Source organism: Apteryx rowi, unplaced genomic scaffold, assembly GCF_003343035.1.
Source record: "Apteryx rowi isolate R43461 unplaced genomic scaffold, aptRow1 scaffold_13, whole genome shotgun sequence".
In the NCBI taxonomy this organism is placed as follows: domain Eukaryota; kingdom Metazoa; phylum Chordata; class Aves; order Apterygiformes; family Apterygidae; genus Apteryx; species Apteryx rowi.
The window spans coordinates 3,625,705-3,639,911 of NW_020447530.1; positions in this window are offsets into that span (position 1 = coordinate 3,625,705).

Genomic DNA, 14,207 nt, shown 5'->3' on the forward strand with positions numbered 1-14,207 from the left:
GTCAAATGATGTGTTATCTTCTGTTTCCAGTTTTAAGTCCTGGGCCTAACAGCAATACTGGTGTGATATCTGGTTCTTCTGAGACCTGCTGAAAGGATTTCAGTCACAGACAACCTGAAAAGTAATCTTAGAATTGCAATTGTATTTTTCTTTTCACTTGGGCTTTTGTTTTCATTCTGTGAGTTTTTTTATAGCRTTTTCATTTTGACATTTTTATAGCGTTTTCATTTTGACATTTTCATACGTGACTAAAGAACCTTAAAAAAGAAGGGGGAGGAGATGACACAGGAAGAGACGCACCATTGATCGAACCATGACGACAAAGCCCTGCTCAAGCCCCCAGTTTGAACTGTGGTATTCCCAGAGTGTCAGGAAATTGTGTTCACCTGTTTTCCCTTGATGGCACCAGGTCAGCCCACTTCTCCAAAGCCAGCAAGCTCTGTGGAGATCTCAGAGAGGGACTGGGGTCTGATCCTGACACATGTCTTCGGTACATAACCTTCCCCTGCTTCTTCTCCCATCACTTGTCTCTGGAGACCGCAGACTTGCTGGGAAGGACTGGCCCCTACTACATGCCAGGGTCATACCTAGACACGGCTGTGGCATCTCAGTGCTGCTGCTGCTGGGGTACACATAACAATGAAATTTAGAAATATAAATAGTAATAGAAATAGAAAACAGAAGAAGCCTTCCCTTACTGCAAGGTATCACCAATGGGCAGTATCACTGCAGGAGTCATGGCTGATTCCCCTCCAGGGATGAGGCTGCAAGAGAAAAATGAGCCTCCAGAGGCAGTACTTCCCTGTTCTGGGCACTTTTGCACTCCTGACACTGGATGCTGCCTGTCCTTTGCCATGCAGCTCCTCAGCCACAGACTGGGAATTGCCTGTYGCTCAGCTTGCGGGGGGTAGGCCGCGACCAGTAACGCCACTGCAGCTGAGACATGCGCTCTTAGAAAGTCCTCTGTCATCTGCAGGGCTGATGCCACCAGCAGCCCCAGCTAAGGTCTCACTGTCACACAAAGAGCTTTACAGCCTGTCCCTCAGCCCATTTTCTGGAGCAGAGCTGTGAGCTTTTGGAGTCCCGTGGCCGCCTCATACGCAGGCCCCTACTCTCCCRCACAGGGAAATGCCCCTGCTTGGCTCCCTGCCGCAGAGACATGTAAATGGGTCCATCAGCCAAAGCAGCCACTCACTGGCATTGTCTCATCTTCAAAAGCGCAAGGACAATCAGCATAATGACTTTGTCTACGGTGGAAATCCAATTACTGCAGGGAAGCACTTCATTAGGGCGGATTTTCTCCGCAGCTGCCACGTTTTGGAGGGTTGTTCATTGACCAACAGGCTCGCTGCTGACTACTGGTTCCAGCACAGGCGGCCAGCTGCATGCGCCGGGGCACGCGTGGCGGTGACAAGTACTACAAAGCAGGATGTCATGCCTGAGCCATTGGTCCTGGGCCCTCTGCTCCTCTTTCGGTGACCTGTGCTGTTCCCACAGCCCTGTCCCAGCTGCCCTGTCTCCCCTTCTCATTTTCATAGTCTCCAGCGCCTGCTACAGTCCAGCAGGTCGCTTCCCATCCTGAGCCACCTCTGTATGGGCTTTCAGGGGGATTTGCTCCCCGTGCCATCCCCAGGCACTGCAGAGGAGCTGAGAACTGGTCCCTGCCAGGTCCCACAGGACGCACAGCAGCTCTGGCAACGCAGGTGGTGTAACGTAAGACACGTGCCCCGGGAACAGACCCCCCCGGTCACAGCAGCAGGGCTTGGTGCCAGCTCTGGGGAGCTGCCCGCGATCCCTTACAGCTCTGGGGAGCCCTGGGGACGTGGTTTACCTTTCCTCGGTAGCGGACCTGTGGGAGGTGAGGCCGACTTGCCACTGAAGGTGCCTAGCCTTTCTAACCTGGCTTGCCTCCCAACCCCTGTAAATCTGGCTGGTTAAAGCAAGCCTGGCCTTCCCTCTCCACAGCAAGCTTGTGGTGGTTTGGTTCTCTAGTAAAACATCCTTAAACTGTTCCCTTATTATACACACTGTCTGCTGAGAGTTTTCTGCCAGCTCACACCTGTTTTGAACTTGGGGAAATTAGCCCTTTAAGAGCGTTTGGTACATACAGTACTGATCTGCACCACAGTTCTGCTTAAACATAACAAATGCTTTATGAATAAGACTTGGAAACGATCAAGCTTGACATTATCATAATGCGATCCGTAGACAAACAAGGCAAGTATGAGACGCTGCTGCTGAAAAAACTGTAGCAAGTGGCATGAGAGAGTGCTGTATGTCTGTGCAGGAGCTGCCTCCAGGAGGCAGCGGATTAATTGGGCTGTAACTCAGCCCCTGCGAGGGAAAAAGGAATGCATTTGCCTCCCGAACACTGCAGTTATGATAAATTTTGCTAAAGACCGGCGCTCACCTTCACGACAATGACAGATTGCCTCCCTGGTATCACTGCACTGCATTATGTTACTAAGAAAATTAAACAGTTTCTGTTGGAGAGTGTTTTATCGCCTGTTTATTTGTTTGTTTTAAGATTAGGTTTTGATTCCAGTAGCATGCAGTAGTCTGTGCTGCTGTAGACATGGGAGAAAAGCACGAATAAATGAAAATGAGAGGCAAGACTGAACCACAGGAAGGACTATTCCTTTATGGTCACATTTTTTCAAAATCCCTCTTCTCTCTTTGGCCTCTGATTTAGATGACTTAATAGAAACCCTTGGGTCCCACTTTTCCTGTGTTTGATGATTGATCTTCAGACTCTCCCCCACCACTTGCATCTTCTGCCCTTGTGGGATGGGGATCCTACGCTCAGCGATAGAAGCATGCTGACACACAGCATATAATGGGATTTCATCATGCTTTTCCTCTGAATGTCAAACAAATACCCAGGATGGTTTCAGACTAATTCTGTAGCAGAGGCTGGATTGCACAGCAGCCTTCTCAGCTCCCAGTTTGACCTGACTGGCTGTGCATCTCTGTGTTTAAGTTGCAAAGAAGCTAGCTTGTGTTTGAGGGTATCAAACACCTGTGTGCTGTTTCCTAGCCCAGGTTAGGGCACAGATGGATACTGGATTCGTGAAGTTCTCAACCATACCTCAGTCAACTAGAGCTGACTGCTAGCTAGTTACTTCAAGCCCAGCACACACCAGGATAACCTAGAAATGACTCTGACAGKGCTCTCCAGGAGAAGTGCGCAAGGAAACGGTAAGTGTGATAATCACTACCTCCCTGCAGGGTTTCTGATTCACCCTGTGACATTCAGTTTTATTCAGCATGTTTTATTCAGCTGAAGAAAGCATTTGTCCTGATTACAGTGGAAGCTTCCTCATGCCCACTTAGATATCCCCCTCCCCTCCTGATTTAACAGAGGGGACTAACTAGTAAGACTGAGCTCCATCAGAGGAGCATGCTTTGCTCTGAGATACTTGTTTCTGGCCCGGAGTTACCCTGGCTACCTGCGGGTGAGAAACGTACATGCTGGAGTGGACTCCTAGGACAGAAGGTTCTCTAATAAGCATGGTTTCTTGCTCTAGTTTCTCAGCGGCATTTTAAGGCAGAGGCAGGCAGGGATCTGTGGGTGAAGGAACATTTTGCATCAGCCTACACAGCAGTTACAGCACCCTCAGTAAGTAGTGTGTGGGCAAGTCGTACAAGGCTCTTCACAACAGAAATGCAGATATGTGTGCCAGAGAGAACACCCTCTGAAGAACAGAGGGCAGAGCTCTTATTACAGAACCATTGACTCAATTATTCCCTTAAAGCATATTAAAATGACGCTGTTTTTTATTACAAAGAGATGAATAAGTCCATATTCTGTTAGTGGAAATAGCTTCCATTTCAGGTTACAGAGAGGATGCAAGATTGGCCAGCCCTTACTCTGCAGGTAGCTCAGTGTAACCCCTCAGGCCGTTGGCACCAACAGAAAGCAGTGAAGGAAAGTACAACGTGACAAAATATGTCCTGTTCAGCATGTCCATCCTTAGCACATTCTGTCCACCACAGCTCCCTGTGGCTTTGCTAAGAGTGTGTTTAGTGATTGTACTGGGAGCCCTGTATTTGCAATTTGCAATTCCCAAAGCAAAAAAAAGGAAGTTATGTCCATTAGAGTAAGCGTGGCAAATGTGTACCCACTCTTTAAAGGCACTACCAGCAAGCAAACATATGATTRCAACACATTTCTGCAAAGAACAGGACTCACGGATAAGTGTCCAAAGTGAATAACGTTGCCACCACTGTATCTCTCATTGTCACTTAAAACAGCTCGGTGGCCCAACGCTGGGCTTCTTGTCATCAGCAGAGGTGGGAGAGCTGGCCCAGGCCATTCGTACTGCCATGGTGACCTGAAATGCAGGAAGAGTTAGAGAGGGCCTTTKTTGATGGGGTTTGTAATTAGAGACTGGCAAGGTTTGACTTTGTACGCTAAAGCTGGGCTTTCTGTGGTCATGAAGAGAAATCCTCTGTTAGGCCTGTGGTGAAATTTCATGCACCGTGTCAATGTCACCTGAGCTGCCCTCCACTGGGGTTACACAGGCATCATTTCTAACAGGCTAGCAGCTTAGGTGTTTTTAAAATTGGAAATATTCTTCTACTCTCATGGTGGAAATCACAAGCTGGCTGAGAACCACACACGTTCGTGGTCTGTGCTAACTTGTATACGGTCCCTTTGTCTCTCCCCGTCTTGGATAGCCGTCAGCCTTGTTCCCTCATTGGGACTCAAAGCTCTGCCTCTCTCTGCTGTCTGTCGTGGGAGTCTCTGTGACCAGCTCAGCTGGAGGTAACTATGCTGGAGACGCCTAAGGAGAAGGGTGATGAATCCCATCCAAAGTCCTGGCTCTGATAAGTGTGTTCTTCCTTGGGGAGAGAGCTGGTCCCAGTCCTACTTATATTAAGACACYCCTGAACTCTGGGTGTCTGTGAGTTGGTTCCATGGTTTATGGGCAGAACTGGCATCTACAAGTCTTGACTACTGAATACCCTGTCATGTAGTTTCCAACAAACAGTTCAACGCGCTCTGTGTGACCGTTCAAGATAACTTCCCTGACTATCTGACTGGCAGTGAGCACAGAGTGTAAAAACTAAGGTCCAGAACGAGATTCAAACTTTCCAGCCTCAGGGAGTTTGGATCTCAAGCTTAATTTTGGGCTCCATGCAAGTTCCTGCCATCATAATCCCAGCCCAGGAAAGCAAACTCCCATCAGCACCACCTAGCAATGGGGCTATTCAGAGGAGGGTTTTCTGGGGAGAGAAATAGGGGAGACATTTTAAATGTAATATTCTGATGTGCCGTGTGTACTTTTGTGGCCTGATTCAGGGCTCACYGATGTCAATGTAAAGATATTTGGTTAGGTGAGGATGATTCCTTCTGGAAGAACAGKTTTTGTTCTGTTGCTGTACTACCATTGTGCCTCTTCTTCAGCTGGAAAACATGAAAGTTGCAAGCAGAAATGTTCCCCTGTGCTCAAAGAAGAAAACTCTGGAAGTGTTTTCTCCCTTGCTAGCRTCACGCAGGGTGAGGAGTCTTGTTCTCTGCCTAGTTAGATGCTCTTGTTGATGATTTCTGTGCTGCTCTGCTTGATCCTTTGATGCTGAGCACTCCACTTTAGAAGGCTTGTTTAAAGAAAAATTACAAACTTGATTTAAAACTCTTTTTCCAATTAACTAGCAGTGGGCTTTCTGCCAATAGCCAGCCAGCACTGGTTCCTTTTGAATGCAGAAATGTGTCCTGTTTTCAAGGTGCTGTAATGCCATTTGTGGCACCGTCTGTCAGAGTGCAGCTACATTTCAACAGAAATGACTAGAAAGAGGTTGGCATYAATAACCTCACAGTATAGGCTGAAGTAAAAGAGAGATGTATGTAAAGAAAAGGAGGAGGGGTGCGATACCCCCAAAAGAATACTTGTATTCCTGAGGTTTTGCAGAATATCATCATACTAATTCCCCCTCTCCCCATGACCCTTTCCAGACTCCAAATCTAGAAAGATCAGTCTAATCCCATCCAATCCAATCCAATCTAATCTAATAATCCAAGATAATCTTCTGGAGTGTCACGAACTGCATGCGACCAGCATTATCTCATAGCAGTGAAATGCTGGGCTCTGTTACAGAGATTATGTTCTCCATCTGGAAGAATTATTTTTGGCCTCAAAGGCAATATCGCTTCCTCATTTGCTACCCAGGAAAACTCTTCCCGCTTCAGAGACAGCACTGAAAGGACAGGTTGAATTGTCACAGTTTATGCAAAGCTGGGACTGGTCTTCTGCTGTTCTAAGAAAGGTAGTGAACAGGAACAGGTCCACATGCAACGGTGGCCCCGCTAAACACATTCTGGTTCTCTTTGCCTGGTTTCAGCTTCTCACGTTACACAGGCTTTACTTCCCAYGGTGACAGTGATAATACATTTAAACTAACATGCTAATCTGCCCCAATCATGCAAGCCAGCCAGGTGCAGGCAACAGATTGCCACCTACCAGCACATGGCCTGCAGTTTGTGCAGGTAGTYACTGCATGCTGCAGGAGGAAATCTCTGCTGTAAACTTTTCTGCTYAGCTAGTCCTGGCGTGAAGAAGAAAACAAGTTTTATGAAGGAATCTAGTGGGCTTTGTTATGGAAAATAAACTCTAGGACAAGAAAGAAAGGTAAGGAGAGTGGCCAACTAGCCATTTTAAAGCCTTACATCACAGCTGACAAAATAASACCTCTATTTTCTTATTTTGTATATTACCACCGGAATTAAAGAACCTAGAATGAGAAAAGAATTGAAACAGCCAAATTCTGGACAGTTTTGCATTATTCCTGCTGTGCACAGGAAAAGCAAAATAAGCTATGCTGGCAGCTCCCCTGCCTTGGGGATTTTTAAAGAGGGAAACTGGACCCAAACTGGAACATTTTCATTGACTGAGTATAGTGAGTTAAATACGGCCTAATTTCTGTTTTGCTTGAACAAGCTCTGTACACATAGCATCTGCAGGAGCTCCTAAATCGGAAGAAGAATACCTGCACAGACCTTCCTCTTGCAGAAGTGACATTTTAAAAGAAAATGTTTTTTATAYCATTTCCCCCTATCTGTCTATGCAGACCCTCAGGCGGATTCTTGTGTTGGCCTCAGGGCAACTGGTTTCTTGTCACTAAAAGACAGCAAATGGGTTTCAGTTACCACCACATTCCCTGTCTCCTGAAACCAAAAGCAACTGTTTAGACTGATGCAAAGTGGTGTAAAACCAGGCGGTCAGAAAGGATTTACATCCATATAGATCCAGAGTAAATAAATACTTGAGGGCAGGATTTTGTGCCTGACTCTCCAGTTGAGTGTGCAGGACAGTAGTTGGCCTAGCTGTCCCTTTGCACACACAGGCTTTATTTTAYATTCTAAATCATGGTTTCTGTATATGACAGATTTTGCAGCAAAATGTTGCCAGCAGAGGAGGTAGCAACACATATATTTCAGGCTGCCCCGTATTTCACACTGCAAGCCCCTGCTTTCAGTCTCTTATCATTTTCCTGAGCTGAAAATCTTGCATGCTGAAGTATTCCAGGCCAACTAGCTACATGACGTTTTTCTGAAGACAGGTACAATGACGAGGAGGAAGAAGTGGGATCTAGGATGGGAGAGACAGAGCAGCTGCTATGGCATGGCCCTTGGATCTGGACAGGCTTGTACAACAAATGCAGCTCTCTTCGCTGTACTTCCTACGGGGGACAGAAATACTATTTGTTTGTGAAGAACRGAAACAAGAGTACGATAGATCAGCCCCTGAGGAAATGAGCAATYGTGTATTCAGTGCGGGGGAAGGAGGTGACCAGTACACAGGGGAGGAGGCTGCAGCAAGGTTGGTTGCCAAAGATAGGAAGGAATATTGAAGGAATATTCCCACTCAGTAGGGGAATCCCTCCTGTACACAGAGTCAGGCAGAGGTCTTGAGGAAACCCTGGACATCACTATGCCACTTCTTACTTCTGTTTCTTGGAGCACATTTGTGTCTGTGAGGGAGAAAGAGGACATTTAGGGGAGAGAGGGAGACGAGGGAAGTGAGGAGGGAGCAGAGCTGAGGGAAGAGGGAAAGCTGCATGGCACTTGGTCAGTTTTATCAACTGTTGTTCCCTGAAGTATCAAACAGGGAAATAGAAGAAATGCAGGTTTGAGGAATCCAGGGTATTAGAAAAGCCAGCAGGGGTGATCCACACAGGAGAAGTAAAGACATTTTTGCTAGGTAGATAACAGACCTAGATGAGGGAACAAACCGTGGCAAGGGAAATCTGGGTGGGCACAGGGAWAGGATTCATTTCCAGGTGAAGTCACCTAAATGTAGGTGTCCGTATGTGCGTTAGGTGCCTGACATCTCGCTATAATCCCAGCCAGTGCAGGCAATGGAGCCTTGAGAGCAACTCAGCTCATCGTCCATATGCCCTCGTCTGCTGGAGCTCACTGGGCTCCAGCTTAGACACTTATGTGGAGACGTCTCCAAAGTCGTGTCTCAATCTCAGACCGACTCCTACTATGAATTCCCTTGGAGATGTTCCCAAACCCAACAGGCAAAGTTAGAGAGGCAGATGAAGCTAATTAGGGCTGGAGTGGGAGCAAGGTGGGACTTGCATCAGAAGAGAGGGGTGAATCCTCTAGATAGCAGAATCATTTCGACACAGCCTTTGATATTAAAAAAGAAATAAATGCTATTTCAGAATAATGCGTGAAAGAGTTAAAGTAAATGAATAAACAAGTGAGACAATATTAATTGTCTAAAACACAATCTGTTTGACTTTTGGTTTATAAAGATCTCTCCACTTTAGTTCCCATGGTAACTATTGCGCAAAAACACACTTTTCCTAATCATCTCCACAGAGTTTAAAGTGATTTTTTAACCCAATCAGATGTAAAGAAGAGAATGTTTTTGCATTGAGAAAACTGCTACCTAATAAGCAAACAGTGACTAGGAGAGGCGAGATTTACAATTATGAACCTAGAGAGACACTTAATTACTGAATAATTAGCAGTTTGTGCAGTTTCTTAGCACATGAAGGAAAAGGCTGATGGACAGTGTCTGCGAGAAGGACTGTTGTAGTTCTGAGGTTTTCCAGGAAGTTTTCAGAAGTGAGATGCAGCAAACCTTGCTGYGCATAGCATTTTCACCAGCTGTCTCAAATGCAGTCAGGAATGAATTGCATAACAAAAAAAGTTAGTTGTAATGCAGAAGCCGATGCAGTAAAAATCTGCTTACAGTGCAGCAGAACCTCTCAAGAACCTAAACCCCTAAAACATTGTCTTCTGGATACTGTAAGCCAGTGAGGAGGCTACTTAGATATTGGGGAGCAGAAGGACTAGGCTGTCRGTTGGGAACTTGCTTTCCAGTGGGGTTTCCCCGAGCACAGTCCTCTGTGGAGSGGGGGCATGTCCTGCTGCAGTGCGGCACCACAGGCTCTCCCCGCTCTGTGGCTCTAAGGTCAGGTGTATCTGGGTAGGAGAAAGACCTCAGCGCTGGAGATGGAGCAGATACAGGGCTGGCTGTTGCCGAGGGGAATGGGAGGCAGGAGACGGCAGTGGGAGTCTAGCTCTCAGTGCATGAGCATTGACAGGTCTGCTAATCCTCCCCAACTGCGTACGGTGTGAAAACCATGTTCGCAGGCGCTGAGCCCAATCTCGCTCCTGGGAAGTCAGTGGCACCTTCTGTGCTCTTCAATTTAGGCAGGTAGGGTTGAATAATTTTCTCTTGTATGGGAGATTTTTCCTTAGGTGGAAGCATTGATGCATGGATTGTCTTCCTGGAATGAAATTCAGAGCTACAGAAAAGCAATTAGCTCTTGACTTTAATTTGTCTAATGCTGAAGCCCAGAAAACCATTCCGTGTGGAATTCTAAATGCCAACTTTCCCATAAGGAAACCTGGAAAACAGCCAAATAAATAAGGCAGGATAAACTAGTTCATACGCCTACAGCAGAACAAAATGCAGCCCCGGGCTTGTGACTTTCGGGGTCAGTCTGATTTCACCTTGGTCTCTAGGACAATGATTTCACATCTCCTGCCTCGTATGATTACAGGCAGGAAAGCTCTCTGCATAATCTCTTGCTGGAACTGTACCTTGTCCAGGGACTGCAGAGCTTGGCCCGCGTTTTGAAATAATTACCTGGGCAGCCACTGCGCTATCACAAAGCAGTCCCCAGTAAGGTCAGTCCTGTGTGGGCAGGTGCTGTTCTCCTGTTGTGCATTTGTCTGGTTTAATTCAGCTTGTCGTCAGGACATGGAAGTCTACTTAGGAAAAAAAAAAGAGAAAGCAAACATGCAAAAATAGGGCTGGTTCAATTTGTTCACATTTCAAATGTAGATGAATTAGCATTCTGCAAAAAAGGAAAAGAGTGGGTGAAATGGTGTGGAATTTTTTTTCTATTTTTGGCCACTTACAGAACAGGTTGAATATTGAAAATTTGAACATTTCTGTGGCTTTAACTCTGGGGAAAATGTTGAAGCATTTGTGCACTTTGGTCTTTTTTTCATATTAGCTGAAAACAAAACCCAAAGGAAACGAAGTCTTTCTACTCCCACTCCTCCCTGTGGGATCTGTTTCTCTAAGGCAAAGATGATATCAAGAAAAGGATGATTTCTTTATTACACAGGCATTTTTCACTTTAGCATCTTTCATCCGGAATTAAAAACAAATAGCTCTGTGGGCAGGTGAATGTATCGATGTCTCATGGTTGAATCTCCCCTTGTCTGACAAGTGTGCATGCTGACTGAAGCTTTCCCTGCAGTAAAGATACTCACAATTCCTCTTCTCTGTGTCTGATAACACATCTGAGCTTGCGCTTCAGTCTCTTTCTGCGGGTCAGTAATACTCTGTCTCCCAGCTGGACAAGTCTTTTCATGAAATTTGATTCATGAGACTCGATTTTTTTGGAACCCCAGCCTTGCTGAAATTGGCCCAAATGATCAAAAGTTATTGTGCCTCTGTGTGTGTGCGTAGGATTGTAGGCTGACCCCGTAATCCCATTTACCTCAGCTCCTTAGAAAAACAAGCTAAGAACAAGAGCGAGAGTGTTACTGGACAAGAAAAAAATCCTGTTCATGAATACCTTGAAATATGACAAAAAGTCCATAACAGGAAATGCGGGTCAGTTCTATACCTGAGAGACTGATCTTTCCTTCGCTCTGCTCCACGGTTGAAAGAAGCCTCAACTCTGCCACTGTGTGGCAGAGCTGTAAAAAGAAAATGAAAAAAAATCACCAACCGCTCACTCACCAGAGCAGGGAGCTGATCCCACCACAGGAGAAAACACCAGCTCAGCACTGTGGTTAAGATTTTTACATGCAGGGATCTGCAGCTAATGATTTCCACCACCCAGATCTTAGTCCCACTGGAGGAGCTGGCCTTCTGCAGAACCATTTGGGGCTTTCTCAAAGGATGTGGATGGTTACTTGGGTTTGCCTAAAGGAAGGGTATATGTGGAGACACATCATGTTTGTAAAGGTCAGAGTCACTGGTCTCTGTCGCCTGGTGAACTGAAAAGTATCTGATGTTGTTCCCGTGGAGGAGTATCATACCTCCAAAGAAGCTTGCAGGTCAGAGGGGGACCTGATCATGGTGGCTGAGGGGTTAAATCAGTGCTGTCCCTCCACCCACTGCACATTTCTGAAAGTAAGTCACAAAGCAATATTTTTCAGAATCTCCCTTCACAAGAGCCAACATAAAGGAAGGGAAAAGGGTAGAATCAGGAGCTGTGTTCATTTGTTAAGGTCACTTGGAGCCATTTCATGTTTGGCTGGTTATTAAATCTCTTTATTCTACTCTGAACCTTGAAAGACATGGCAAACATTTCTCTCTACAGCTTGGGAGTACTGAGCTGAATAGGCTGGAGGATGAATGCATAAAAGATATGGCCAAGGTTTTCTTGTTCTCAAATGCCTCAAAACTTTACAAGGAAACAAGAAAGCGTCAATGTAATAATAATGGAGATAAAAAAGTAATTCACAGTCGTTACCACTCCTAAAATAATTACTGGTAACAAGGGAAAGGAGGTATGCAGTCATATTGCTCGGGATCCTTCAAGCAGTTTCCATAAGGAGCTTGGTGTGCCTTTGAAACGAGTCTTTAATTAAAGTAAATGCGTACCAGTTCCATTCTCCTTGAACATGGGAGCATTAAATGACAGAATTATTTCTGCTATCTCACAGTTCCAGATTTGCTTTCCCAGGTGGGACTTGGTCCCAAAAGACCTCTCCTGTGGTATCATCTACAGGCCACGTAGCAATGGCTTCTATGGTTGCCTGTATTCTGTCATGTTTTTTTTTCTTTCTTTAACCCGCACACAGATTAAATCAAATTCATCCCCAAGTCCTCCATTCAGGCTAGCAAGTAGCATCTGTTTGGACAGCACTGAAGAAAAGAACATTTAATTGTCCTCTTCTTCAGCATGAATAAAAAATGGGATCACCTATTTCTGAATGCGTCTTAAATTATCAAGATGTGTACTGTTCCGAAGAACGGAAGACAACTCTTAACATCTCATTACTGATGCAGAACAGAGGTATTCTTGGAGTATCAATAACAAAATTTCAAAAAACCAATTATCACTAAAATAAAATGGAAGTGAGCTGTGCTGTATGCAGCGAATTACTATTGAACCCTGAATCAATGAGTAACAAGCTTCAGCAAGTCCTTAGTAATGTGTCAGTGTTCTTATTTAAAAGGAACAGACACGTTGTACTATAGAAAAATTGCCAAAATAGAAAAAAAAAACAAAAAAGCCCTGATTTATTCATTTTGCTGCACTGCCCTAATGGCTGCTGCAGACCAGACCTCTCCACCTGCCAAGACCCTGAATTGTGGGATGTTAAATTATGGCAAAGGCCCCTTTGAAAGGCGCAGGCAAAAAAATGCTCCACGCAGAAAAGGAAAGGTGACTTGTATGATCACAGCCTCTCCTGATCAAGAGCTGGAGGAGCCTTTGTGGTAGAAAAAGTATGTGCATATAAAAAGAGGAAGTTCCTTTCTTCAAAAAGCTTAAGCTATCAATAGGCTGCAGTAAAACAATGTGGGATTTATGTGCTTATTACCTGTGACCTTCTTTTTGACTTCTGCTTGAGAACTACTTATTTCTGGCACAGGTGACTAGCAATGCGGAAGGGGGGTGCAGGCCTTGGAGCGGGGGAAGCGTGTTTTCTCTGCGACCTCATACAGCAGTTTCTGCTTATGGCCATGGGCCACTACCTGTCCTGAGCACCCAGCGCTCTTCGCCCATTCRGTGGGCAGGAAGTGGTGCACAGGGGCTGAATGTGGCTGTAGCATTTGTTGTGGGTGGCTTTGTTTAGCTGTTTGCTCACCAGCCATGAGAGGAGGTGGYGGGGGGAGAAGTGCCCCATGCACCGCACAGGGAAGTCAGGCAGCCTCYGAGGGCCCCTGACCGTCCAGGGCGCAGCCTGGGCTCTCTGTGGAGACACCCTCCTCCAACCAGCAGCACAGGGAAGCACAGAATTTGAACATCTCCAAGGAAGGAGACTCCACAACCTCCCTGGGCAACCTGTTTCAGTGCTCTGTCACCCTCACAGRAAAGAAGTTTTTCCTCATGTTCAGACGGAACTTCCTGTGTTTCAGTTTGTGCCCGTTGCCTCACATCCTGTTGCCAGGCACCACTGAAAAGAGTCTGGCCCCATCCTCTCTACACCCTCCCTTCAGATGCTTATACACATTGATAAGATCCCCCCTCAGCCTTCTCTTCTCCAGGCTGAACAGTCCCAGCTCTCACAGCCTTTCCTCATATGASAGAAGCTCCAGTTCCTCCATCATCTTAGTAGCCCTAAAGCAGAAGCTCCCTTCTGYGCCTGGGGGGCTCCCTCCAAACTTCCTTGCTCCAGGACAAGGTTCAGAGTGGCGCTTGCCACGGCCAGAGCTGCTCACTGCCCCCAAGAGTCCCCACCGCCTCACACCAYCTCAGCGGACCGTTGGGGCGTTGCAGTGCGAGGCGGTGGGGGGAGGGGACCCGCGCCCCCCATTGGCCGAGCCCAGGGTCTCACGAGGATTTGCTCGAAGCTCCCGCCCCCCACAGCTCGACGCCCTATTGGCTGCGGCGCACCCTGAGCCCGCCCCTAGCTCGTTCCCGCAAGCGGCCGGGGTGGGCCCCCCTTTTCCGCGCACGCGCAGTGAAGGGCGGCCGGCGCCCCGCAGGCGCGAGGCGCGCGTGCGCCGCGCTGTGGGGGCGGTGCCGGCGGTGACGTGCCCGGTGACGCCCCG